Raw genomic sequence first — 25,642 nt, 5'->3', positions numbered from 1 at the left:
AAAAAAAATACACATTTAAAAACCTGCCGACTTTAATGGTTAATAGCAAATCCACCTTAAATTCTCGAAACCCTAAATTTGCAGGATATGTTAATGAGATCATTAGGAATAAGAGGAAAAAACTATTTTTCAAAAAGACCTTATAGTTTTTGAGAAAATCGATTTTAAAGTTACGAAGGAAAAAAGTATACTTTTAAATGCGGTAAATGTCACTTTTAGTAGCTAACCTAACGGTAGTGTAATTTTACATGCATCAAATGAAAGCGCAATCAATTTCCTGACGGGGTTTCCAGGGGGTCTATATGCAGCCGCAGCGCTTTGGCCAGGGATCGCTATACAGCCGCAATATGGCTGTATCAAGATCCCTGGCATTTTTTCCTATTTTCCCAATTTTGTTTTTATGTTTAGAGTGTGAGAATTAAAAAAAAAAAAAAATATGTGGGGTCCCACCTCCTGAAACTTTTTAACCCCTTGTCCCCCATGCAGGCTGGGATAGCCAGAATTTGGAGCTCCGACCGATTGGGACTTCACACCCTGGCTATACTAGCTGCAAAAAAGGTCCCCTAATGCCGATTTTTGTTCCGTGGTATATGTTGGGGGGGGGGGGGCAGGTTTATTTTGCCCTGGGGCTCCATTGTTGCTTAAACCGGCCCTGGTCACATGCAGGAGCTTGGGGTCTGCAGCTGCACAGGACTCCTGGTGACGTCAACAGGCTATCCCTCTGCAGGTGTGTGATGTGTGTGCTGCATCCAGCCTGCCTGACAGTATTTATATGTTTATATTATTGGAGTTACTGAGATCCTCCTCATCCTCTAAGCATATTGCTGGTGACATTCATGTAATGAGAGTATAATGACAGCAGCACTGGCGCTGTATGGGGAGGAGAGGATCAGCCTGACACCAGCAAGCTCTGATGGGTTCCCCTTCTCATGCCCCTCCCCCACTGATGATCCCATGGCCAGCAGGCATACCACCAGCTATAACATGCCCCTACCCCACTGGTGATCCCATGGCCAGCAGGCATACCACCAGCTATAACATGGCACTCCACAACAAAACTGGTCCACATGACTAGTGATGAGCGAAAATGCTGATTTTTCTTTTTTTTGTGTGTGTGTGAATTTTTGCAAAAATAATGTAAATTATGACTTTCAAGCGAAAATGCCACTAAAAATCATTTGTAATAAGGTTGTGATTTTTTTTTTTTTGCATTTTTCACAAATTTAGTGCTAAAATAATGATTTTCGCAGTAAAAAAAAAAATTGCATCGGAAAGATAAATCATTATCTTTGACCATATTGTGAAAATGCAGTATATTTTCACAAATATTTTTTTGAAATTGAAAATCGCATTTTTGATGTCCAGGCAACACTGTCCATTACACCCTCACCCCTGTCTCTAACAAGTGCAGCCCCCATGAGACTCCTCCCTCCCATGAGTGCAGCCATTCTCCCTTCCCCACTTCACTTACCAAATGCAGCCATCATTGCACCCACTAATTAAACGTATAGGCACTATGACACCTTCCCTCACCCATAGTTAGTGTGCATCAGGACACACGTCTCCCCCATAACAAGTGTGACCACCAGAGCTGACACAGGAGAGGGAGGAGCCAGCTATCCATGCAGCAGTGAAAACAGGTTAAAGGATACCAGAGCCATAAGGCTCTGGAAAAAAGTGAAGGTGCAGTGGGTAGAGGGGTATAAACATAATAGTTACTCTCTGCTTCCCTCCATTACTTGCTGTTTTCCTACAATCAGTCCTGTTATTCTCGGTGACTCCGGCTATCCCAGTCCCGGACATGCTGCGCATGTGCAGTATGTTTGTTCTGCTCCCCTGTGGACGGGTAGTGATGTCACAAGACAGGCTTGCGCTGTTGCGTCCTGGCGCGTGCGCGCTTTACTGCAGTGAGCATCACATGCTGAGTTGAGAAGCGGGCAGGAGCGAACATGCTCCTGTCCTGTGACATCACTCTGCGCGGTCACATGGAGCAGAACGGACATTCTGCACATGCAAGGCGAAGTATGTCCGGGACGGGTCGCTCGAGTCACCGAGAATAACAGGACTGATTGTAGGAGAACAGCGAGTGATGGAGGGGAACGAGAGGCGTGATAAATATTTGCTTCTACCCTCCTACCAATTGCACCATTACTTTTTACCAGAGCCTTTTTTCTCTGGTATCCTTTGAGGCAAATTTCAATGAGTGCATCTGCAGCTAGGAATGAACAGCAGAGACACACCCCACCTGAGAGTTTGAGGTCCCGCTTCCACAGATGCAAAATTCACTGCGTTTTCCCACATGAGATTCGGATGGAGAAACGCAACCTATTGAAATCAATAGGCTGCAGTCCTATTCGCATGAGCGGGGCAGCATGCTGGATTTTTCCGCACCACACATCCTAATCCCTATAGCTGTGCTACGGCTAGAGGGATCTGGGTGTGTCTCGCCTCACAGCTGTGCCGTTATCGTGTCACACAATATACATGCCTAGCACAGTGGAAACAAGCCCTAACCGTGCTCACATTCCTTGCCATCAGTATGTTGATCAGAATGAGTGGCTAGGGCTAGCAGCTACTCTCTGTCTCCAGCCATTGCCATTAGCAGCATTCAGTTATCAGAGATTGTTTTATCTTTATCTACATCCCTTCTTTAGCGCTGGTTGTAAAGAATCTGATCAGAATCTCTTTTTTGTTTCTAGGCATTTCCCGCATTACCAGCGTGTGTATGCAGAATGGAGGAATCCCGGAGGTAGCGGAGGACAAGCTGAGGACAGCTAATGTATCACTTGCACTGAGCACCGGGGGCCATTTAACATTAGGGGGGACAGTGCCAGGGGTTTCGTCACGTTCATTGCTTGTCCCTAAATTGCATACCTTTACCGCCGCGAACCCAATCGCGCAAGTTGGCCCTACATCTTGCAGCAAGTGCGATCGACTAATGCGACCAATTTCGGACCGAAATTGGTCGCATTGTCGGTTGGGCATGCACTTGGTGGCACCAATTTTCATTCTATTCGATTATAATTATCAAATCAGATGGTCAATTAGCTGCCAAATCGCCTGATGTATGGCTTTATTGGTCTCACTCATATTGCATTCTGTCTCTTTAGGAGCAGTTAGTAATGCAATAACCCCTCACATCCAGTTAACGCCTTCAAATAGGTTGCATTCGTTCTGCCAGTCATATCCACCACTTGAGTACATTGGTACGGACTCACTGACTTCTACTGCAGACTGAATAGCAGACAAGTGCCTTAGTTATACCCCGGCCAGCAGTTCAAGCTTGAACCTGACCTGTATAATACTGCTGATCACTAGTAACTCTACTTCTCTACTTGCTGAATGTTAGAGCATGACCATCAGTATGATCTCTGTTCACTTTTATTACATGTTATTCTCTTTCATTTAAAGTAATCCTGTAATGTAAAAAATGCCCCTAGGGGTACTTAACTCGGGAGTGGGATGCTTCTGGATCCTAAAGAGGCTTCCCCCGTCCTCTGTAGCCAGTGCAATCCAGCGCAGAGACTCCCGAACTGCCCACAAGCATAACAAGCCTGTGACACGCCTCACGCAGGAGCAGTAGCGACTTTATGATGAGCTCCGACGGAAATAACTGAGCCTGAGATCCGCTCTACTGCGCAGGTGCAGCCACCTCATACTTGTGCAGTACAGCGGACCCGATCAGGCTCGGCTATTTCTACTGGAACTGAAAACCGCAAGTACGCCTGCGCTGGGGGCGTCACAGGCTTGTTATAGTACTGGAGCCGGATGACTACTGCGCCTGCTGGGATTTCTGGGGAATACCAGTGCTGGGAGGGGGGTGCTGAGAAGTACGGGGGAAGCCTCTTTAGAATCCAAAGCCCCCCTCCTGAAGTAAGTTTCCCCTTTAGGGGCACTTTTTTTCCCTTACAGGATCACTTTAAATTAGTTTGAAAAAGCACAAATGATTGCACTGGTAATATCGTAAAGGAACAGCCCAGGCCTGTCACAGTAGTAGGGCTATAAATGCAGTTCCCAGGTGTTTTCATGTATGTTTCATAGACTTATGTTCAATATTGTGAATTATATTTCCTGTAAAGATTCAGGGGCCTCTCACAATGGTGCGGTGCAGCATTTTATCGCAGCTTATGCCAGTGAAAGTCAATGGGTGCTTTCATACGCTTTGCGCTGCGCCTAAAGTACCCTGTCTAATGCGAGAGTAAACCTACGTTGAAGCGCGACTGTTGTGGTGAGGTACGCGCACTGGAAGTCATGTAAGTCTATGGCGATGCAGGGTTTTTAAATTTATGCGACGGCATTGCGTCGTGCATATTTTTATAATATGCTTCCATGCACTTCCATATTTCCGGAACAGGAAGTGAGCGCAAGCAAGCATCACTTCCGGTTTGGCTGTCAGCCAGAAGGGGATTACCGCGTATTATCTTTGTAATCCCCGAAGGCTATTTTTGGACCACACCACTAACACAGATGTGAAATTGGCCTCAAATGATGCAATAATACGCTCTTGGAAATGCAACAGTTTTGTTATTGTTATAGCTTTCAATAAAAATATTGTATCATAAAAGGAGCAGTCGTGTGACAGCAATTATTGAACTGGTTAATAAACCTCATAATGTAGTGTCCACTACAAGAGGCTTCTACATAGAGTACACTGAACACTGTAAGTTTAGGGACAGCATTCCTTGCGTTGAAAGACATCCATGGCTACAATTACTAGGTAATGCCCAATGATGTTGATTAAGGGATTTTATCTGGTTGCCATCTGGTGTCGGGAAGGAATTTTTCCCAGAACGTCTCAGGACAGCAACCCTGAGACTTGTCTCCCTCCAGCATTCAATGGACAGGAAGCTAGATAAAAAAAAATTGCATGATAGATTAGATAGGGATTAGTTAGGTATATAACACATGGTTTCCCTTACCCCATCAGTTGTTATCCTGTCCAGCAGGATGCTAGAGGTGGGGATATGGCTGGCCACCCATGTTTGTTGCAGGAGCCGTGGCTTGTGTGATTCCCCCTGGTCTGCGCAGGCTAGTTGTCCTCGCGCGGGATCACGCTGCACGCTAGAGCCTTCCCCAGGATACGGAAGTTCGTCGGATTCCGGATGTCCCGCCCGCGGATCACGTGATTGGCACCTCACGGGACCAGAAGCCGGAAGCAGGAAGTCTCCTGGCCCGGCGTGCGCTCCAGTGCGGCGTTTGGCAGATTCCTTCGTGCTGCGGAGGTGCAGGCTGGCGTGGCCTTTCGGAAAGGGGAAAAATCTTCAGGACTGGTAGGATCTTTTTTGGCACTGTGTTCTGTGGGCAGGGCAGTAATAATAGTATACTTACTTAGTCACTTGTTTCAGTGTCTGTGACTATGGAGGCTGCCGCAGGATCTTCCTCCCAGGGCTCTGTGGAGTCAAGCTCCGTACCCTCTCTGGTATGCATCATTTGTGGCTCTAGGATTCATATTAGCACTGATCAGAGGGTTCTCAGGCTGATTGAGGTTTATTGTTGTTTTCTGTTTTGTTATTGTAGCCTAAAACTCGGAAAGTGGATGGGAAATCAGAGACTAAGGCTGATAAGACAGAACTTCCCAGCAGACCTGAGAAGACTGACAGTGATAAATCTAAAGGTTCTGCAACTCACAAGCCCTCTAAGAAATGTGCAGTGTGCAAGTGTCATCTGTCACCTTCCTCTTCTAAACCCTTATGTCAAGCTTGTACAGAGAAAGTTGTCAGAGAAGAATCCCCTTCAATGTTTAAAGACTTGAAAGGATGGATTAGAGCCGAGATTTCATCAGCGGTTGAGACCATGAAAAGCTCGGCCGCCTTGCCAGTTAGGGCAGATATGTCAATGCCTGGCCCCTCGGGCTCTGGGGTGACTAAGCAGTCGAATCCAGCCCCTACGGGTAGTCCTCCTACTAAAAAGAGAAAGTTAGATGTTATACTTTCTGAAGATTCAGAAAGATCTGATGCAGAATCGGAGATTTCTTCGTTTGATGAAATTCCTTCAGAAACAGATAAGACGGAAGAAAAAAGTAACAAAAGTCATAAATTTGCTTTTTCCACTGACTTTATGAAGGAGCTGTTAGAAGCCATGCACCAGGCAATGGGGATCACGACAGAAAAGAAAATGTTAACACCCTTAGACCAGATGTATGAAACCTTATCAGATCCTCAGGTGTCGTTTATTCCAGTACACAATAGTCTTAAAGAGATCATTAAAAAAGAATGGGACAATCCTGAGAAGAGAGCCTTTTGGCCAAGATCTTTGGCCAAAAGATACCCTTATAGTGCAGAGGATCAGAAATTTTGAGGAACTGCGCCTAAGCTGGACCCCTCTTTTTGTCTAAGGTGTCCAGGAGAGCGGATCTACAATTTGAGGATTTCGGTTGCTTGAAAGATCCAATAAACAAGAAAATGGATAACATCTTAAGGAGGGCATGGGAAGCGGCTTCATTAAACTTCAAGCCGTCGGTGGCATCTACAGCTGTGGCTAGATCCTTAAAAGTATGGCTAATGGATGTACAATCGCAAATAGCATCGGGAATACCTAGAGTTGATATATTGAATATGTTTCCCAAAATCTTACATGCTACAAATTATTTGGCCGATGCAGCAGATGACTCAGTCCGTCTGACCGCTAGAACAACAGCTCTGGTAAATTCGACTAGAAGGGGAGTATGGGTAAAGACCTGGCAGGGAGATACGTCTTCCAAATCTTAACTATGCGGCATCCTATGTGAAGGCAGACTTTTGTTTGGAACAAAGCTGGAAGAAACTCTGGAAAGATCTGCAGATAGTAAGAAGAATTTTCCAGTTAAACGGAGGAATTTTCGTTTCAATCGTTCCTTTCGTTCATCAGGGAAACAAGAAACAGAGAATAAAAATACCCAGAAGAGAAAGTGGGTACCAAATAAGATGCAACGACCAAGAGGAAACCCGGCTTACACCAGTGCGAATCCTCCATCAAAACAATGACGCCAGAATCCCGGTGGGCGGCAGATTGTCCCACTTCCTAGAAAGATGTCAGGAGACATTCCAGAGCAGTTGGCTGCTAAACATAATCTCACAAGGATACAAAATAGAGTTCATCAGGCGCCCACCAACACAGTTCTTTGTGACTCCCTCTCCAAACACTCCAGACCAGTCACAAGCCCTGTTAAAATAAGTAAACTCACTCTTGGAAAAGAGGGTCATCAGGCAAGTCCCAAGATGCCAAGAAGGTCTAGGATTTTATTCTCCTGTTTTTCTCATAAAGAAACCCCAAGGCAGCTACAGGTTTATCCTGAATCTGAAAAGACTGAACAAGGCAGTGCGTTACAGGAAGTTTCGAATGGACAACATTCGCTCAGTATTAAATCTACTGCAGGAGGGCTGTCTGTTAACCTCATTGGATCTCAAAGACGCATACTTGCATCTACCGATTCACCTAGAGTCGCAACAATTCCTGAGGTTCGCAGTCCTTCTTCATGGAGAGGTAAGACACTTTCAGTTTAACGATCTCCCCATTGGTTTATCATCAGCCCCATGGCTGTTTACTAAAGTCATGGCAGAAGTTCTAGCTGTTCCGAGATTAGACTCTATCCAGATTATGGCCTACCTGGACGATTTGCTTATTTGGGGTCCCTCTGTCCAATCAGTAGAACTTCAAACGAAGTTTACACTTGATTTTTTGCAGTCTCTTGGGTGGGTGATTAACTGGGAAAAATCATCCTTGCAGCCACAACAAAATATGGAGTTTCTGGGCTTTGAAATCTGTACTGCTAATAAAAAACTTGTTTTACCTCTCAGAAAGTCAACCGTTTTACTGAAATCTGTTCTTTCTTTTCAGAGCAGGAGGATTATTTCGCTAAGGAAAGCTATGGCATTACTGGGTCTGTTGACGGCATCATTCCCAGCAGTACAGTGGGGTCAACTTCACTTGAGAGAACTTCAGACCTGGATTTTATCCAAATGGGACAAACATCTGTCTTCCCTAGACAAGAAGTTCCAGATTCCGTGGAGTGTCAAACATTCTCTGATGTGGTGACTGAAGGCAGATCATCTCTCCAGGGGAAATCTGTGGGATTTTCCAACTCAGACTGTTATAACGACAGACGCAAGCTCCTGGGGTTGGGGAGCACATCTGAATACTGTTCTTGCACAAGGTCAGTAGTCTGCTCATCTTCGCAGACGATCTTCAAACAGCAGGGAGCTGCAAGCTGTATGGGAAGCACTCCAGTCATTTCAGTCTCAGATTCTCCAATCGCATGTGACTATTCGTACAGACAACAGTACAGTAGTAGGCAAAAAAACGAGAACAGCAGTTCCCTAAATCACCGCACCACTCCAAACCAATTCTCAATAATAATGATCTTTATTCACGATAACATTAAAAACACATAAAAACACATATGGATCGCCATGTACGCAGATAATGTGGGTAATGGTAGTAAATTACATGATCAATTATAACCTTTAATACAAACTCCACAATACAATAATGAATGGGCAATGGGAGAGAAAAATATTATTGCACCTCCCCTGTCTCATAAATATGACAATAATGACAAATAACACCCTAATATGGAAAGTATCAGCCAACAATGAATGTTGCAGAAAGTGCTAAGTGCAAACAATGAAAACAAATGCAAAGTACATACAAAGGAGTGAAAGAAAGGAGGGGGGAAAGAAGGAACAAGGTGCAGTGTGCAGGAACAGACTGGCGTACACACGTCAGAAAAGTGCAGAGTATATTAACACGTGTAAGGGGATAATTATCCCACCAAGGTGCAGGCTGGGACTTACCACAAGGAGATTAGTGGAGTAGAAGGACCATGGCGTCCAGAAAACGCGTTTTCTGGACGCCATGGTCCTTCTATGGCCATGGACCACTCCTTGTGGTAAGTCCCAGCCTGCACCTTGGTGGGATAATTATCCCCTTACACGTGTTAATATACTCTGCACTTTTCTGACGTGTGTACGCCAGTCTGTTCCTGCACACTGCACCTTGTTCCTTCTTTCCCCCCTCCTTTCTTTCACTCCTTTGTATGTACTTTGCATTTGTTTTCATTGTTTGCACTTAGCACTTTCTGCAACATTCATTGTTGGCTGATACTTTCCATATTAGGGTGTTATTTGTCATTATTGTCATATTTATGAGACATGGGAGGTGCAATAATATTTTTCTCTCCCATTGCCCATTCATTATTGTATTGTGGAGTTTGTATTAAAGGTTATAATTGATCATGTAATTTACTACCATTACCCACATTATCTGCGTACATGGCGATCCATATGTGTTTTTATGTGTTTTTAATGTTATCGTGAATAAAGATCATTATTATTGAGAATTGGTTTGGAGTGGTGCGGTGATTTAGGGAACTGCTGTTCTCGTTCTTTTGTCTAATTATATATTAGTTCCTTTCTGCACACTCTGAGGAATGTTTCTATTATAACAATATATACATTGAGTGGTAGATGGTGCTTGCCCATTTTGTGTGTTGTCGAAACAGTACAGTAGTAGCCTATCTTAACCGTCAAGGGGGCACCAGGAGCAGTGGTCTAAGATCCCAGGCCTCAAAGATTCTTCATTGGGCAGAAAGGAATCTACTTTCCCTGAAAGCGTTACATCTCAAGGGGACCTTGAATTATCTAGCAGATTATCTAAGCAGACAAAACCTATCCCAGGACGAGTGGAGTCTGAACGAACAAGTATTTCAGGAAATATCGAACCTCTGGGGGGCTCCACAAGTAGATCTATTTGCGAGACGAACCAATACGAAATGCCGTCTGTTTTGTTCTCTATGCCCACAGGACGATCCATGGGAGGTGGATGCGTTTTCAATCGCCTGGAGCCATCACAAGATGTATGCCTTTCCTCCTCTGCATCTTATATCAAAAGTATTGAACAAGATATGTCGAGATCAAGCACAGGTAATCCTGATTGTTCCTTTCTGGCCAAAGAGACCTTGGTTTGCTCTGCTAAAACGTTTAGCTACAGATCATCACCATTCTTCCATGCCGACAGGATCTTCTGAGCCAGGGCCCAGCATTTCATCCCAACCTGAGTCTGCTTCGGCTTTCGGCATGGAGCCTGAATGGAAAATTTCGGCATGGAGCCTGAATGGAAAATACTAAAGAGCAAAGGGTTCTCTAATAAATTGTCAGAGACACTCATCCAAAGCAGGAAGAAAGTTACACGCCAAATATATCATAAGGCATGGAAAACGTATAATTCATGGTGCTTGAAGAATGAGATGGACACGACACCTTCAAATTCTGTGTTGGAATTCTTACAGTGTGGGTTTGAGAAAGGCCTTAGCATCAGCACTTTAAAAGTACAAGTATCGGCTTTAAGTGTCTTCCTGGAGAGAAGGTTAGCGGAGGAGGAGTATATAATCTGGTTTTTTAAGGCAGCAAAAAGACTTCGACCGATCGTCCAGTCAAAAGTCCCTCCTTGGGATCTAAATACGGTACTACAAGCCTTATGTGAACCACCTTTTGAGCCTATTGCTGACATATCGGGAAAAGCTGTTGACGCTAAAGACTACATTTTTACTGGCAATAACAACTGCCAGAAGAATAGGAGAACTCCAGGCTCTTTCAATAAATGAACCTTATTGCATCATCAGCAGTGACAGAATTACTCTGCGTCTAGATGTATCCTTTCTGCCGAAGGTATCCTCAAAGTTTCACAGATCCCAACAAATTTTCCTACCATCTTTCTGTAGCAACCCATCTAATCAGAAAGAGAGCAAGTTGCATTGTTTAGATGTAAGAAGATGTATGATCGAGTATCTTCAGCGTTCTAAATCTTGGAGGAAATCGAATGCTCTCCTCGTGCTATTTGCAGGGAAATTCAGAGGCAAACAGGCTTCTAGACCAACTATTGCCAGATGGATTAAACAAGCCATTGCTTTATCCTACGTTCATCAGGGAAAGCAGCTGGTATCGGCAGTCAAGGCACACTCGACCAGAGCAGTCTCTACTTCATGGGCAGAGAGGGCAGGAGCCACTATTGAGCAAATATGCAAGGCAGCCACCTGGTCGAGTCACAATACGTTTGTCAAACATTATAAATTGGATGTATTGTCAAATTCTGATTTATGTTTTGGCAGAAAAGTGTTGCAAGCTGTAGTCCCCCCCTAGTTTGTTCTTGTCTATCATCTCAGGGTTGCTGTCCTGAGACGTTCTGGGAAAGACAAAAATTACTTACGGTAATGTCTTTTCCAGAAGACGAAAGGACAGCACCCTTACAACCCACCCGGATATTTCTTATTAAAAATTATTTGAAGCATCATTCTGTGTGGAGTCTTTTATTTACAACTGATGGGGTAAGGGACACCATGTGTTATATACCTAACTAATCCCTATCTAATCTATCATGCAAATTTTTTTATCTAGCTTCCTGTCCATTGAATGCTGGAGGGAGACAAGTCTCAGGGTTGCTGTCCTTTCGTCTTCTGTAAAAGACATTACCGCAAGTAATTTTTGTCTTTTTCCCTTTTGGGGCTAATTGGACCATGCCTTGTAAGGGTTTTTTTCGCCTTCCTCTGGATCAACAGGGATATGTGAGGGAGTAGGCTGGTGTTGTACTTTGTTCTCTGGTTGAACTCGATGGACGTATGTCTTTTATCAACCAAAATAACTATGTAACTATGCGTTTAACAGGGAGTTCAGGCTGGAAGTCACAAGAACACTTTGTGCTGGTCACCTATCAGTGGTGCTAAAGTGTGACATAGTTCAGCACCTCTGCTGGCCGCCTTATAGCGCCATGCATTGTGACCTTATCAAGATGGCGCCGGACTCGGTCGCCACGGCCACAGGGCTCCGGCTTTTTTAGTACTTTCTCTCTCTCTCCACTCACCTCTTAGCTTCACTCTTGCTGGGTAAGAGGCGGAGGACATGGGCGCTACCGGTCCTGCTCCGCATCAGACACAGATCGCAGGCGGCGTGAGGATCAGCTGTTGAGCATCAGCTGATCGGGGCCACGTGGATGTGCGCAGGCATGGAGAGGCAGCACGGAGTTCCGCTGGTCTGCCGCCGCTGCCTCCAGATCATCACGGTCTCCACCTCCACGAGACCCGGACGCCACAAGGAAGGAGGATCTCACGGCCGTTCCCCCACCGCTCACAGCTAGCAGGTGCTGCAAAGGGATCCAGGCCAGCGGAGGGTCACCAGTGCTCCCAGCCTCTCACTGCACGAGGGACTCGCCACGGCAGGCCCCATCCACTAAGGCCGGAGGATCCTTTTGTCTACCTGGACTCCCATGGGCCCTGGAGCTCGGTCCTTTCTCCACCAGTCCTGGCTCTGTATGCTACAGCTGCCAGAAGCACAGGGTCCCATCTGCCTGCATCCACCATAGATCCCTGCACAACAACTGGGTCTGCATCCACCATAGATCCCTGCACAACAACTGGGTCTGCATCCACAATAGATCCCTGCACAACAACTGGGTCTGCATCCACAATAGATCCCTGCACAACAACTGGATAACTGGACTGGACTGATGGCCGGACCCAGGGGTGCTTTTCAATCTGCAGCCCCAGGGACTCTGCCTCTGTATCTGTCTCTCTCTTCTTGCCTTGGTCTTCTCCTTGTCTCTCTCAGCTATCCTTTCTCTCTCTCTTTCTTCGTCTCTCTTAGCTATTCTTTCTCTCTCTCTTTCTCTAACCAGGACACACTGCGGGGCATCTTGAGCTGCTGTGGTGCTACCCTCACATAGCACTCCAGATTTCCCCACGCGTACTTCACTACAGTTACTGGTAATATGTATATATAGGTATATGCTTAATTGTACCTGATTGTATGTGTTGAATTGCTGCATGTGTTTGTACCATCTCCGCCCCTGTATGAGCCAAAAATAATTCCGGGTACAACCCCCGTTGTACTTGGCGAAATAAATTTGATTCTGATTCAAGTGAACGGGACTGCCTGACTCCACTGGTGGAAACCTTGTATGGACACATTTGTACACAGCGCTGCAGCTCCAGCAGTGTGATCTATGCTGTGCTAGTGGAGGGGACTCCCAGGCAGTGGCAGTATGGAGGGGGTGCAGAGCAGTAGTAATGGGAAGGACTGCTAGCTGGCGCACAGTCCCTGTGTAGTGACTGCGCTACTTCTGGGTTGGCAAGGTCCGTCAGTAGTGCGCAGGCCCTGGCCCAGATGGTGCGCATCCTTGATCGCGCTCCTGCGGTCAGGAGCACCCTGTGAGACATCGTGCTCATGTGCAGACCGCTCCCAGCAGCGGGTACGAGATCAAGGATGTGCGTGGCTGAGCCAGCGGCTGCACACTACTGATGGACGTCCCCGACCTGGAAGTAGCTCTGAGGTCACTACACAGGGACTGTGCGCCAGCAAACAATTTGTGCCAACATTACAGAGCACCATTTGTGCACCACAGGCGCACTGATCAGACCCTGATTCTCAGAGCCCTTACAAACACTCGCAATACAGATTTTCACAAAACGGCGTACACCTGTCATATTTTTGTAAATTGTGGTTGTGGAGAAAGCTACTGATAGTTTCCTGGACAGAAGATATAACCAGTCAATACTTAAAGGGAACCCGAGGTGAGAGGGATATGGAGACTGCCATATTTATTTCCTTGTATAGAATGCCAGTTGCCTGGCAGCCCTGTTGATCTTCTGGCATAAGTAGTGTCTGAATCAAAACCCTGGAACAAGCATACGGCTAATCTAATAAAGCCTGTGCCATCTGAATCAAAGTACCTGATCTACTGCATGCTTGTCCAGGGCTTGTCTATGGCTAAAAGTACAAGAGACACAGGAAGACTGCCAGGCAACTAGTATTGTTTAAAAGGAAATAAATATGACAGCCTCCATATCCCTTCCACCTCAGGTTCCCTTTAAAGAAATAAGGCTGGTGTGTTCCCCAGAAGGGCAGATACTACTATTACAACTCAAATACGCTGGGCACATATTGAGAAGTAATCCAAGCCTTCGTGGAGCAGGTTGAGAGGTCCCAGCGCTGGAATGGCAAGCTCGGGGGTGGGGGGGGGGGGGGCGACGACGACTCTGGATTATCCAGCTGCTTCCCTCTACTGGTGTAAGCATCTTCTTTGGGAATTTGTTCTCACTACAGGTACACTTTTGTGGTTACTATAGGGTGGCAAAAGTGTGCAATCCTCACTTAGGTCACATTAGAACACAGAGAGAATTGCTGAAAGATGAATAAATGAGCAGATGTGTGATTGTATAAGGATAGGTTCACACTGGTGCACTGTGGTATAACTGCCTCTTTGTAACGTGGCTTGCTGCATTGCAATGCACCACCTATGTGGGTGCTTGAGGTATAACTGCATGCGGCATCATAATGCATTGCATGCAGTACGCTACCACAAAACACGCTGGTTACCAGTGACAGTGAAGCATATTTATTATACTATGCTTCACTGTATATGACATATTGCGTGGAAAATGCTATCCGTCTGTTGTATTCCTGCGGTTACAGGGAACACAACAGCCACTGTGCAGCTAGCGTGTTGAAATAAAGCAAATCTATCCTGGATTGACTAATCATGGTCAGATATTAACCCCAGGGAAATATCTAGGAATAAGGCTGGGCTCACAGTGGGCATTGCGCTCTGTTCCCTGTAACAGCACTAATGCAACAGGAAAGCAGATTGTGTCTGATACAGTGAAGCATATAGTCAATAAAAATTATACTTCACTGCTAATGCGCCTGTTTAATGATAATGCACAGCATGCAGTGCATTATGGTTCCACACATCGTTATATCGCAAAGCACCTGCCGTACTGTGAGCGTCACATAGGTGGTGCATTGCAGAGCTGCAAGCTGTGTTACAAAGCGGCCGTTATGCTGCACCACAATGCACCTCTGTGAACGCAGCCTAATATATTTCCAGGGACAAGACTTGGAGACACTCCAGGACGCAAGGGACATTAAGCAAGCATGGATCTAGCACACTAACATGGAGTACAAAATATCAGCTCACAATGACATTTGGCTAATGAAATATACAATGCAATGTTACATGAGTGGAACACAAAGAAGGTAGGATGCCAACACATCAAAGCAACAATGTCCTGCGCATAGATCATTCAATTTGATATGTACCCTGTTGCACGGGAGCCAATCTCTGGTAACATACTATTTATTCCATACAAATCCTAATTTATAAAACACTTGGCATAGTTGAAATCTCCCGGGAGTAAATAGACTGACAATTATATGAGTGTGGAGTGACCGTTGTGAATGGCACAGCTGGCTGTTATACAGGATAGGATGTTATACCACATATCTGCTCAGTTTTAAAGGGGAAATAAGGGTATTTTGTATGGTAATTTAAATAAAGACAAATATGTTTGGTAGACAATTGTGCATTTCTATGGAATAAATAGGATGCCAGACCCTTGCTGAAAGGGCCAGTGCCGACACTGGTAAAAGGTCCAGAATGTCTATATGCCAGTTTGGACGTCTCATACCCACCTACTTACTATACTGAATATAACTTAATGATAAAATGCTTTTTTTTTTTTTTTACAACAATAGTACATTATTAATTATTTAGTCAGTGTTTGCCCTTTGTAAAATCTTTCCTCACGTGGATTTTCATTCTTTAGGCCCCTTTCACACTGGCGCGGTGCGTTGGCCTGTTTTACCGCAGGCCAACGCTGAGCCAGTGAAAGTCTATGGGGCCTTTCACACTGACGTGATGCGGCGGATGTGACGTAATCGCTGCAACACAGATACGAGCGCGTACCTCCATTACCGTCGATATGCCCAACGATGTGCGGCGGACCGGAAGTCGTGTAAGTCTATGGTGACGAGTATATTTTATCAATACACTTCCATGCAATTTGTTTCTTCGGCCACAGGAAGTGAGCGCTACAGAGCCTCACTTCCTGCTCGGCCTGCTGCCAGAACGGGAATTACCGTGTATTAACGCGGAAATCCCTGAAAGCAGTTTTTTGGCGTTGCGGTGCGACCCTTGTATCACATAGCAACGCTAACACCAGTTGGCAGTATGAAACCGGCCTACAGAAAGCCTGTAATGTTAGCTTTCGGCTGCCTTTTCCAGGGATTGTCGTTGTTTCACCCCCACAGGGTGACGCGGGGTGCAGCGGTAGACAATCCTGGAAGCTACCAGGATCTCCTCAGAGCAGGAAAAAATCAGGATGGAAATGCAGCGTTTGTGCAAATGATGGTACCTGTGCTGTCCATTCATTTGATTGGTGACATGACCAAAGCACTAACTAAGGAAGATGTCACTGCTATTTACTTTTAAAACAAAATAATACAAAAAATAAGCCTGGTGTTGCTTCTGAATTTTTTTTTAACAGATAATTTTTTTCTCAAGTTTATTACAAAACAGAAGAAGAACATTAAAAGTACAGTAGTCATCCAGTACATGAGCTTGGGGGGGGGGGGGGGGTTGTTACTCTCTGATGGCAAAGAGGACCATTCACTACAGTGGTAGCTCCGTGACACAGCCTCTCAGTATATCTGCTCCAATTCTCACTTATGCTACATACACACTTGAGATAAAAGTCTGTGGAAAAGGCAAGATCACAGACCAATTTACCCCATTCCATGTAGTATGAGAGCATACTCTACACAGTCTATTCTATTGAGGTGAACTCCCCATCAGAAAAAATCTTTGCAAGATGCTGCACACAAAGATGCTGTACACATTCAAAAGATCAGTATCTGCAAAAGATTTGTTCCTGCAAAAAATCCATTCCTGCAAAATGCATTCATAGTCTATGATATCTGCAGATCTCAATACACACCTTGTTTAACAGACATTCATCTGCAGATCAGATTCACCAGGATGGATCTTCAGATGATTATCAGATCTGCAGAGGAATGTCTAAGCCTTATCTACACGGGTAGATGAGGCTCCGATGTGCCTTATCAATCGAGCCGCATCAGCGGCTCGATTGATAAGATCCGACAGGACGGATCTCCCCACCGCCGATTCCCTGCTCTCTCCCCGTGAGGGGACAATGGCAAGGAATCGAGTGGAAGATAAGCGGCGCCGGCGGGGACGAGTGGGGAATCGAATGCGGCGCACACGCGGCGAGCGGGGACGCGGAAGAGGCGATCCGACGGCTAATCGAGCCGCCGGATCGCAGCCTCATCTACCCGTGTAGATGAGGCTTAAAACAAGGTGTGTATTGAGATCTGCAGATATCATAGACTATGAATGCATTTTGCAGGAACGGATCTTTTGCAGGAACGGATCTTTTGCAGGAACAGATCATTTGCAGATACTGATCTGTTGCATGTGTACAGCATCTTTGTGTACAGCATCTTGCAAAGATTTTATCTGATGGGGAGTTCAGCTCAGTAGAATAGACTGTGTAGAGTATGCTCTCATACTACATGGAAGGGGGTAAAATTGGTCTGTGATCTTGCCTTTTCCACAGACTTTTATCTCAAGTGTGTATGTAGCATTACACATGACTACCTGACAAGGAACTTATTTGTATGAAGGTTACATGGCATGCATTCTGAGATTACCTTAACCCATTCGCGTTCCGTCGTTTTCACTTGAGAAATGTTCACCTCCCATTCACTAGCCTATAACTTTATCACCGCCGAAGCCTATAACTTTATCACAATGAACTGATCTATATCTTGTTTTTTCAGCCACCAATTAGGCTTTCCTTGGGGGGTACATTTTGCTAAGAGCCACTTTACTGTAAATGCATTTTAACAGGAAGAATAAGAAAAAAACTGAAAAAAATCATTATTTCTCAGTCTTCAGCCATTATAGTTTTAAAATAATACATGCCTCCATAATTAAAAGTCACGTATTGTATTTGCCCATATGTCCCAGTTATTACACCATTAAAATTATGTCCCTATCACAATGTATGGCGACAATATTTTATTCGGAAATAAAGGTGCATTTTTTCCGTTTTGCATCTATCACTATTTACAAGTTTAAAATAAAAAAAATATAGAAATATAACATCTTTACATTGATATTTAAAAAGTTTAGACCCTTAGGTAAATATTTACATGTTTTTTTTTTATTGTAATGTTTTTTTTTTATATTAAACATTTTATTTGGGTAGGTTTGGGAGGGTGGGATGTAAACAATAGGTTTAAAATGTAAATGTGTGTTGATTTTAATTTTTTTTTACTTTTGGTTGTAGTATTACTTTTTGGCTACAAGATGGCGGCCATGAGTTTGTTTACATGACGTCACTCTAAGCAGAGCCGGATTAAGGCTAAATGGGGCCCTAAGCAAAGTAACTGATTTGGGCCCCCCCCATCATGTCGTAATAGAATCAGAAGATGCAGCTGCACAGCAATATGTCGCACACACCGGGCAGCCGAGCTACTGGTTGCTATGGGCAACAGCACGCTTTCCTCTGTGGGTGCACAATGCAGGGAATAGCAGCGGCAAAATGCAGAGTGAGAGATGAATGGCTGGGACATTTGCACTCAGGGGCTGGGGCACCCCTGTGAAGAGGGCGCCAGATATCACAGCAGCAGCACTTTCCCCCTGCATCTCCAGCCTGGCCATAGCAGAAAGCTCTGGACACCGCCAAACCAGAAGCCGTTCCCCAGACAGAATTACATAACCACCCCCACCACCGAACAACCGATTTCCTCCCAAACTAGACAGCCACCATGCAGCCTCCATCCCAGTGAATACGATAGTCCAGCAGAGAAGGCAGCCGCAGTGGGGGAGAATGACAGCACCAGATGAATCACATTCACATATTGCGATCCAAGCAATAGAGGTCCCGTCATCCGGAGCCCATCTGTCTCCTCTAGAGTGCTGCCGCTCTGTTACTACTACTATTACTACTTCCTACTTCATGTCTGATCTGAGAATCAGGAAGTTCAGAGCGAGCAGCTGCACTGTAGAAGAGACAGATGGGTTTCAGATGACGGGATCTCTATTGCTTGGATCATGGATAGGTGAGTGAGCGTTTGCCATCTGCTGCTATCATTCTTGCTGCAGCTGTGGTTCTCTGTGGGAAGGGAGGGTGGAGTGGGCAGCGGCAGAGCGCACAGTAGCAGGAGGGGGACCTAGGAGGAGAGCCTGGCTCTGAAGACAATCAGCAGCGCATGGCATCATTTGACAAGACAAGACAAATAACATTTATATCGCGCTTTTCTCCTGGTGGACTCAAAGCGCCAGAGCTGCAGCCACTAGGACGCGCCCTATAGGCAGTAGCAGTGTTAGAGAGACTTGCCTACGGTCTCCTACTGAATAGGTGCTGGCTTACTGAACAGGCAGAGCTGAGATTTGAACCCTGGTCTCCTGTGTCAGCGGCAGAGCCCTTAAAGGGACTCCAAGCAGTGCCTGTGGATATGCCTTTAAGCATACCCACAACTAATTCATTACATCCTCACACCTACCAGCATGATGTTTGTAATTATATCCCCCTGGGTTCCTTATATTTCATTGCATTGTGCTGAATCGAGCTGCCAACTTTGGAGAAAAGTCGTCCTGTGGCCGTGATTTTGATCGTAAAAATATCAAAAACTAAAAGGCATAGAGCAGCTGTTTATATATCATTGGAAAGAGGAGAAAAAGAGCTTTAAAATTATATGCATCTTTCCATAGTTACTGCACTGCTCAGAGTCCCTTTAACCATTATACCATCCAGCCACCGCTGACTTTGGAGAAAAGTCGTCCTGTGGCCGCGATTTCGATCGCGAAAATATCGAAAACTAAAAGGCATAGAGCAGCTGTTTATATATCATTGGAAAGAGGAGAAAGAGAGCTTTAAAATGATATGAATCTTTCCATAGTTACTGCACTGCTCAGAGTCCCTTTAACCATTATACCATCCAGCCACCGCTGACTTTGGAGAAAAGTCATCCTGTGGCCGCGATTTCAATCGCGAAAATATCAAAAACTAAAAGGCATAGAGCAGCCGTTTAGATATCATTGGAAAGAGGAGAAAGAGAGCTTTAAAATGATATGCATATTTCCATAGTTACTGCACTGCTCAGAGTCCCTTTAACCTTTATACCATCCAGCCACCTCTGACTTTGGAGAAAAGTCGTCCTGTGGCCGCGATTTCGATCGCGAAAATATCGAAAACTAAAAGGCATAGAGCAGCCGTTTAGATATCATTGGAAAGGGGAGAAAAAGAGCTTTAAAATGATATGCATCTTTCCATTGTTACTGCACTGCTCAGAGTCCCTTTAACCATTATACCATCCAGCCACCGCTGACAGGATGACAAGGGCTGGTTTATGTGCTAATGGGGCCCCTTTGACTCTGAATGGGGCCCCAAGCGACTGCTTTTGTTGCCTGGTCGGTAATCCGGCCCTGACTCTAAGCGTAACACACACTTAGAGCGACGCATGGGGGAGGTAACAGCCAGAAAAGGCGAAGCTTCCGAGAGAAGCTGTCGCTTTTTCAGCGGGGGAGAGGAAACAGTGATCGGGCACCATAGCCCGATTCACTGATTGCCTGGCTAACAAACCGCGGGCCGGGAGTGCGCGTGCACGCGCGGTAGCGCATGGTTCTTGGACGTACGTCCAGGAACCAAAATAGGTTAAGGTGGCCATACACTTATAGATTTAAAGCAGATTCGACCATCAGATAGATTTCTGTTAGATGACTAGATCACTGTCAAGTCGAATCTGACAGGAATCTGATGTGTGCCACACACTAGGAACAGATTTAATCTATTGGAAATCTATTGAAAATCGATCTAAATGCATTATTGGGCCATTAGATCCAATGCAACTCTATGGGCCATCAATCTGCTGCCAGCAGCAGATCGACCTAGATCTTCCATCCTGTCAGATCAAATCGATCGAAATCTGCTGCAAATCAATCCATCGGCAATTGATTTCTGATCGATCCATTCGAAGGCTGAAATCGACCAGTGTATGGGCCCCTTTACTCTCTCTAGAAAAGCAAGATTAGGTATAGCACACCTTTTAGTGGGAAAAGCTAATCTGAGCAATTAATTGAATGATTGGGTGCTGTGCCAAAGGAATCATGCAAAATTATATACACGAGGACGTGCACACCATGTATGAGAATGCAAGTAAAAAGTATATTGAACAAGGTACAGCAAGCTGGTCTGTGATGTATACAGTGTATACATCATATTTACATAAATACAGCAGTACACAGGCACATGTTGCATTGAACTGCACACACAATGGATGGCAGTATTGATCAAACACTCAGTATATTACGACTATTATGGCATCAGAAAGATTGCTACTGAGCAAGTAAGTAGGGTGGACAGTATCCAAAAAGTCCAGTACTAAGGTGCAATGATCAAAAATGTCCATAACCCAGAGGAAAGACAGTCATCTTAGCTCATATGCAATGTATAGGCATCTGTAGCAAAGCGGCAGCACATAGCAAACAGTCAGTGTGAAGGGAGGTACAAACACTCTCTAAGTGTTACCCAGATGTCAGCATTTTGGAATGGCTCCTTTGTCAATGGGTATTTCAGCGTTATGATGACCAAAGCAAGGGGGAGGAGAGGCAGCATCCTGTTAATCCACACTCTAAGCAGAGAATAAATGCGCCCCGTGCGCTACAGCATAGGTTGGGGTTTGCTGTCACACTGGGGCCGGTGATGGGATGACTTCATCAGATCACATGCTTACCCAAATGTCTCCATGGCAGTGGTGGGCGGAGCGGTTAACAAGACCGCCGTACTCGATTCACCAGCTGCCGTTGTCATGGGGACAAGTGGGCAGCAACATAGCTGAAAGGAAGAGACTGGTCTGCAGTACATCCTACTCGGCAGGCAGCAGCATAACAAGATGCAGGTAGCTGGCATGATGTATAGCAGTGTGAGGACCGAATCAAGCACCTACAATTAGATGCAAACGGAAACTAATATATATATATATATATATATATATATATATATATATATATATATATATATATATATATATATATACATACACATAAAGCTATTTACAATATACTATACAGAATCTGAGACAGGATGTTAGAAAAGTGGCAGTAGCTCAAAAAACGGCTAGGATCCACAATCTCTATAAAAAGCATTTCAAGTCAATATCCTCATTGAGGCCCATCGTATGCTTGGTGCACAAGTTATATAACCAGTAAAGTTCACGTTGAAGTAATTTTTGCTCGAACTCGCCACCCCTGACTGATGGGCGCACAACCACAATCACCCTATAATGCAGTTGAGAGACATGGAAAACAGGCCCTAACAAAAGAATGGTGAAACGCTAAACTGGCAGCTATAGAGACACAATTCAACATTCAATAACAGTGTTGCAACCTGCTGAGTAAAACTCAGGGGGATATTTAAAGTGCTTTAAATATACCCCTAAGCTTTACCTATGGCCTCCTCCTCCCCTACAAGTGCACCAAACACCAACCAAACTGGTACTAAGCAGTTTACATATGGCTGTCAACCCTTCAGGAGAATTACTTTTACCATCTATATGTCTTGCTTAATAACTGTTATATAACCGCATTAACAATAAAGAAAAACACCTCCAAACACCTAAGATGTGGCTCTTTTGATGGCTACATCTGTCTCACTGACAAAATCAGTAGGGGTTGATTCACTAAGCTACACTGCTCAAGCAGCGCAGCTTTAGTGCGGCAGTGCAAGTAAAATTTTCAAAATAATGCACGACGCTACTGCTGTAGCATGCACTACTAACTTACTCGCGCTACCCCAAAATGAACAGTTGCTCCAATTGTCCCACTCTGGACCCTGTCAGGTCCAGTGACTTTGTAGAATGAGATCCCCACACTTTGACTGGCCCAATAGGCTGCCTGACACTTGACAGGCAGTCTATTGGGCCAAAGTGCGGGGATCTCGTCCTACTTAGTGAATCAACCCCCCAAGTCAGCTAGCTAATTGTACAAGCTGTTAGTCCGTATTTCTCCTGTCTGGCTCTCAGGAAAATTTCTGAAACCCAAAAGAAGCTGAAGATGTGTCTGACACTTCTGCTGCCCAGTGGATCAACGGTATACACATTACCATGGCAACAGGGACGTGAGCCCTACTGTCTCAGTTTGAAACAAATGGTATGGCTCTCACGGAATTACATTTTAAAATATGTGGTGTTTATGGCTCTCTCAGCCAAAAAGGTTCCTGACCCCTGTTTTAGGGCATATATCCTACGTCCGTATTTGAACGATTTGTATTCTCTTGCATGTATGTGATGCTGTCGTCAATTTTCTTAAAAGCATTTTTTCCAAATGTTCACCTAGTGAACGTCTTCAATGTTCCACGTATATGGAGGAAATATGCTGCAAAAATCTTGTGCACAAAAAAACAACATGCAGTACACTAAAATGTTCAATTATCAATCAAAAAACACTTCTAAGGCCTCTTGCACACTGCAAGCAAATCAGATTCAGATTCAGATTTTTAATCTGTTTTTACATCCGATTCCGATTCAGATTTTTAATCTTAACTGCATGCTGCGTTTTTTGATCCGTTTTTCTGTTGAATGTATTCAAGGAAAATCGGAATCGGAATCGGAAACGGAATCGGAATCGGAATCGGAAAACGGATTTGCAGTGTGCAGGGAGCCTAAATGCACAAAAAATACTTCAAGCAACTGACAAGATATTACAGCAGTACAGTGGCATAACATTTTTAGTGTTCAAAATAAACTTTATTTGAGCACGAACAAAGTTTACATACAGTCTTCAACAGTAAGCTGGACATGCCCAGCTGTAGAATATAGCCGAAAAGCTTATGATATATATTAAACAAATAACAATGGTATTATAAAATTAAGACTAATAAAACTTAAAGAGGAACTCCAGTGAAAATAATGTAATAAAAAAGTGCTTAATTTTTACAATAATTACGTATATATGATTTAGTCAGTGTTTGCCCCTTGTAAAATCTTTTAAATCCCTGATTTACATTCTGACATTTATTACATGGTGACATTTTTACTGTTGGTAGGTGATGTAGCTGCTGCATGGTTTTTTGATAGTTGTAAACAGCTGTAAACAGTTATTTCCCACAATGCATCAAGGTTCACAGACAGGAAACAGCCAGGAGTACGCACTCAAGAGTTTCTTGTGGGAGGGGTTTCACCACAATATCAGTCATACAGCGCCCCCTTATGGTCTGTTTGTGAAAAGGAATAGATTTCTCATGTAAAAGAGAGCTACTGATTGGGATAAAGTTCAATTCTTGGGCGGAGTTTCTCTTTAATACAATGAAAAAAAAAAAAAAAACAAGAAATCCTAAAAGGATATATATTATGGACGGGGTCACTGGTCAGTAGTTAATGATGTTAGGGAAAAGTTGCAAATAATTGGGGATGTGCAATTTTGGGTAAATGATGCAAAGAATAGAATTATAGTCAATACCAAGTAGTCTAATCATTGATTATCTGAGACATTTGAAGATTTCCTCTGAAGTAAATCCAGGGTTGCCAAAGTTTTTTAAATTGGGAGAGTTTATCGGCAATCCTGGCATTGATTCGTTCATACACAATTTTTTTATCAATTAAGTGTTCGAGATGCGGAAAATGAAGGCAGGGTTGCTTCCATTGTGAAACAATGAAAAATAGCTGTAGCTAGGATATGCTGAGCTAGTTTATGAGTGGCAGAGGTCATACCTTGGGGTTTAATACCTAAGAGAAACATTTTAATGTCTTTTATTATGAAGGTATTTAGAGTAATGATTCAATTTTGAACCAGCCACCCCTGAAACAAAGGTGTGAGGCAGTGGGAAACATTTGGGCTAGTCTTTGTGGTACCAGGTATGTGCGGTGGAGAAGACGGAGGGAAACCTCCTTAGCTGTTGACTGGAGGCTACCTTTAGATAGGATTTTAAATGATTTCCTCCATTCTTACCAGGAAAGATTCTCACCAATATCAGATTCCCAGGACCTCATAAATGCATATTTTACTGAATCAGTGGTTTGATTTTGTATGGAGTGTAGTAAGGAAATTAATCCCGGCATTAATGAGACAGGTAGATTCAAAGAAAGTAAAGGGGGTATCTTGGGAGATTGGTTGGAGTGAATGGAGGAAGTGGTAAAAGTTTCTGAAGGGGGTACAGTAAAGTTGCTGAATAGCTCCGGTAAGGAGGGGGTTTGCCCCTAAGGAGAAGTTTTGAGATGTAGGTGAGATTGGCAATTTTCCACCAAAGGAAGGCTGCGGGGTCTAGCCCTGGTGGGAAATCTGGATTTTCAAATAGTTTAGTTAGCCTGGATATGGGGAATTGAAGGTTATAGTGAAAGCGAAAGCCTCTCCATAGTCTAAGTGTGTGGGCAGTTATGGGGGAAATTCTCTGTAAAGAAGAAAGATGAGAACCAAGAGACCAAAGCACACCTTTCCAGGTATAAGGTCTAAGGGGGTATGTAGCTTAGTGTAAATAGAGGCAATTTGGGATATTTGGGAAGCCATGTAGTATTTGATTAGATTTGGGACCGATAGGCCCCCATCAGCTTTATGAAGCATTAAGATTCTTCAAGGAATGTGTGGTCTCTTGTTTGCCCATATGAATTTAAAAATTGCTACTAAAAATTGCTACTTCAAGTTTTTGTAGATCATCTGATCTGACTGGGATCGGAAGAACCCGGAAGTAGTAGGTGATACGAGGTAGTAAGGTCATTTTAACCGCCGTAATTCTTCCAGCCCAGGAAATAGTAGGGAAGTCCCAGGAGATCAGGTCTTGCTTAAGTTTATCAAATAGAGGGATGTAATTAAATTTATATAG

The sequence above is a fragment of the Hyperolius riggenbachi genome, chromosome 8 (assembly GCF_040937935.1).
Source record: "Hyperolius riggenbachi isolate aHypRig1 chromosome 8, aHypRig1.pri, whole genome shotgun sequence".
NCBI classification, from domain to species: domain Eukaryota; kingdom Metazoa; phylum Chordata; class Amphibia; order Anura; family Hyperoliidae; genus Hyperolius; species Hyperolius riggenbachi.
Note: the sequence above shows the minus strand (reverse complement) of the source record.